Source organism: Clarias gariepinus, chromosome 1 (assembly GCF_024256425.1).
Source record: "Clarias gariepinus isolate MV-2021 ecotype Netherlands chromosome 1, CGAR_prim_01v2, whole genome shotgun sequence".
Classification (NCBI taxonomy): domain Eukaryota; kingdom Metazoa; phylum Chordata; class Actinopteri; order Siluriformes; family Clariidae; genus Clarias; species Clarias gariepinus.
This window is the reverse complement of record NC_071100.1, coordinates 22,983,126-22,987,161: the sequence shown is the minus strand read 5'-3', so window position 1 is coordinate 22,987,161 and position 4,036 is coordinate 22,983,126. Positions and strand designations below refer to the sequence as shown.

Genomic DNA, 4,036 nt, shown 5'->3' with positions numbered 1-4,036 from the left:
ATGAAAAAAAAATGTCCCACATTTTTCACATACTGTAACACTGTGACTACCTAGTATTATTTTTTATAATTATTATTTAAAGTCTTCATAAAATGCTACAAAAAACACACAGCTGTGGTAATAATTTTAACCGTTTTATAATAGATTAGCAGTATTTAAAAAAAATAAAATTAGCTTGTGATTCTTGATGTGTGCTACTTAACGCTTATGGCTGAGTGTAAAAAAAAAAGTAGATTATATATATATATACTGTATACAATTTTTTTCATAGTACGATTTGAATATGTTGTAGTTCCTAAAGTTGTCCAGCAGGGGGCAGAGCGCCTGAGTGTTCATTATAATGAGGATGGGGGGAGCGCTTTTCCTGCTTGACTCTGTGTGTGTGTGTGTGTGTGTGTGTGTGTGATCCCAAACCCGAGTGGCCTGTGCAGAAGGCCGGGGGTTAGACCGAGCAAATGGAGCAACGCAAATGAATCTCGAAAAAAAAAAAAAAAAAACCCAGCAGAGAATCACAACCACAGCGGCGTTTCGGGAATGTAATTCCTCCTGTCTTTTGTCTTCCTCGTCCCTCCTCATTTCCTTCATGTCTTCTCGCCGGAGTGAAGGTAAGATCCTTCGTTTCTCTCCGTTTATTTATTTATTTCTTCCACACTTGGTCGAGCTTTATTTCCCGGCTCCTTTGTTGAGACTCCAGCCCGTGTCCGTGTCCGTTTCCGCACAGCGCGTTTTCTCTCCGCGTTTCTCCCCGAATCTCCGCAGTTCAGCTGCACGTTAACGTCCTTTTGTTGTGACCGTGAGATGAGAGCGTTAGCAGTCTGTGTCTTTAACAGGGTCTCTGGGCTGGAAAAACGAAACGTGGCTGTTCAAAACCCTCCACAAGGGTTCACTACGTATTCCTAATCACTCCGTTAATAGCTGTATAATCTACATAATCTCAGCAATAATAACCTGAAACACAGTAACGCATGAAATAACTGTCAGACCTGATGTCGGTTTAATGGAAGATTCATTTCTAAATGTCCAGCAAGACATCAGTGGTGTTTCTTTCACGATTTAAATGAGGAAATCAAACCATTTTATTCGCCTGTAGACAGATTATTACTATGTTATAATAGGAGCTCATTAAATGTTTGTGGTTGAAATGCTGTAATTAAGTAATTAATACATATTTAAAGCTGAGAATTATTATTATTATTATTATTATTTTTTACACTGGGATTGTATTTTATTGAAATGAAATATTTTGAAAAGTGTACAAACATCAGCTTTTTTATATTTTATATCCCCCAGGTCGAGATCAGGCGATATAGTCATGGACGACGGTGTGAAGCGGCGAGGAAGATCTGCAGTAAGCAATCAACTCTACTTAATGCAAGGAAAGTGGTTTTGACATCACGCCAGTCTACACCACCGGGACATCTGAGTCAACGCCTGGCTCTGACAGACGTACACATGGGTTACACACTCTATATGTGACCAGGATATTTAAAAAACATTTTTAAAAAGGCTTGTCCAGAACCAGCACACACCCGGACTGAGCTTTGATACAGAGCTTTGATACAGAAATCACTGGCAGTCATGTCTCTCTCTGTAAGTGTTTTTATGTGTTTGTTTGTTTGTTGTTTTTTTTATTTATTATCGAAAGCACATAGTCTAACATGCAGACTTTGGTATTTACCGTTCACCGCTGTTAAATCCCCTCCTGTTGGGACCAATCGTTTGAAATCCCTCCGGGAGAGAGGAGGAGAAGTGATCGGGGCTCAGCTTGTCCCAGAGTAGTTCAACCCCCCAAGGGAGAGAGCAGGAGAAAGACAGTGAAAATGAGGGAGGTAAAGCCTGAGCGGATGACAAAAGGACCCCTAAAACCGGGGGACAGATGTGGAACCCCCTCCCCCGCTCATTCCTCTCGTTATCATCTGTTCCCTTTCTCTCTCTCTCATCTACGTATCGACTCTATTGTGCTTTAATAAAAGCAGCCAGGAAAGTCACACTTACCATATGTATAGGGTTAGTAACCAGTTGTCAGTCAGTCGAGCCAGTACTGATCTTTCAGTGGCTCTAGTAAAGTGTGCTGATGATTAAAAGTCATCCCTAACAACCTGCAACCTCAGAGTAGCTCATTTGACTTCATGACTCTGTTTGCATAGACTATTCTGCATAACCCTAATACTGCAGATCTAATGGAGAGTCGCCCGACACACACCTGGATTGTTCGACTGCGAAACCTTAGTATCTGTACGCTCAGAAGTAGGTTTTAACACAGAAAGCATAAAGGCATCATATCTTTTACAGAAATGGCTCGGATTTATTTAACAGCCTCCGAGAATACACTTAACAGCTGTTCCTAATTTGTACACCTTCTTAATGAATTGAAGCCACTTTCTACAATTAGAAGTAATGGAAAGGAAGAATTGTTTATGTGTGACCTCCAACAGACTTTTTCCAGCTTCTGTCGGTTTCTGTTTGTCAAGCAAGCAGAAAAACAAGGTCATTTTATCTCATGGCCAGTTGTTTGTGTAATCTGCTGAACTCGTGTAAACTGTAGTGTTATTCTGTATAATAGGCCTAATGTTTGGCTTGCCTTGCTGTTTGTCTTCTTGGTTTAGTCCTGTTCTGCCAGTAGAACTTGTGCAAGTCTAACCGGTGCAGTATTTAGCTGAGGTGGATCTCTGCAAAGTGAGCTTGGCTAAACTGACTTAAGACTTTTTAAATCCGAACACATTGGATTTACTTCGCCAAATTGTGTTATGAATGGCATTTCTGGTATGCTGGTGTGGTGTGACACGGCTGACTGTCCCTGCATATGCACTGAGTATCCACATGTACAACCAAGACTTGTCTTCCTTTTAAAACTTTTAATGCAGCCAATTTCTTCAAACTTTTCCTGTACTTTGCATAAAATAGTTGAAGTTTTAGGTTTCTCTGATTGATTTCAGTGATTGCATAAATTTTCTCTTACTTTATCGACTTTAATTTAAATTTGAACTTTTATTTTACTTTTGTAGTCTTTCCAATGTAGTTTTTTTTCATCGCTTTCCTATCTCACTCATTGCTAGTAAATACAATGAACAACACACCCCCTTTTTTCATGACTATGTTTTGTCTATTTCTATACAACAAATTGTGCCAATCTAATTCTATCTTTCCTTCTTTGTTAAATTTTTTTTTCTCAGACGGTGCTAGCAAAGGCGTTATATGATAATGCGGCTGAGAGTCCGGAGGAGCTGGCTTTCCGGAAAGGTGATATCTTGATGGTGCTGGAGCAGGAGCAAGATGGTGGGCCGGGGTGGTGGCTCTGCTCCCTCCACGGGCGCCAAGGCATCGCCCCTGCTAACCGCTTACGGCTCCTCCAGACAGCACCGGCTGCCCCCCGTGCCCCCAGTGTGGACTCAGTCTATCTCTCTCCAGTTCAGCAGTGACACGTTAATGGCTGGACGGAGGGGTTAATTAATTAATAGGGACGGAGTGTATCTCTCTCCTTCAAGCCTAGCTGAAGGGATGTAGCAGAGACCTGCAGGGGCATCAGGATCTGGTAGTCGTCCACGCTCCCACTCCAGCTCTGGTGCTAGGCCACGGCCAGAATGGGCAGATATAGGAGTTGAAGGACGTCCACGCTCACCGTCCCTTAGAGGACAGACAGGAGAAGTGGATTCAGTATATCAGACTCCTGCCACAACAGCACCACTAGGGGCACCTTACAGATCGCAGGGTGATTCAGTGTACCTGTCACCCAGTGCTGTGCCAGAGCTACCGTTGAAACAGGAAGCGAGGCTGCTTATCTGAGCCCCAGAGATTCAAGCATCACAGGCCATTCAGATGCCGGTTATTTGGTTCCTCGGCCAACTGTGGCAGCTTTACCAGGTGAGGATTTTTATCAAACTCCGGTTAACATGGCTTCAGTGCCAGTGCTTCAAGACGGATGGAAACTTCCAGGAATGTACCAGACCCCGAGTGCACCAGGGACAGCCATAACTAGGACTCCACAAGCCGAGCGCAAGCTATCTGCTGGATCTGTTGTGGTATCGGTTGCCTCGGG

At 43.0% G+C, this 4,036-nt stretch overlaps 1 long non-coding RNA gene across 1 annotated transcript; it reads left to right on the top strand.

Annotated features, from left to right (window-relative positions):
- Positions 1 to 414: 414 nt before the first annotated feature.
- LOC128524756 (uncharacterized) lies at positions 415 to 3,737 on the top strand. Its single transcript, XR_008360594.1, has 3 exons — positions 415 to 605; positions 1,291 to 1,590; positions 3,174 to 3,737. It is a non-coding gene; the product is annotated as an uncharacterized LOC128524756 (long non-coding RNA).
- The last annotated feature ends 299 nt before the right edge of the window (positions 3,738 to 4,036 follow it).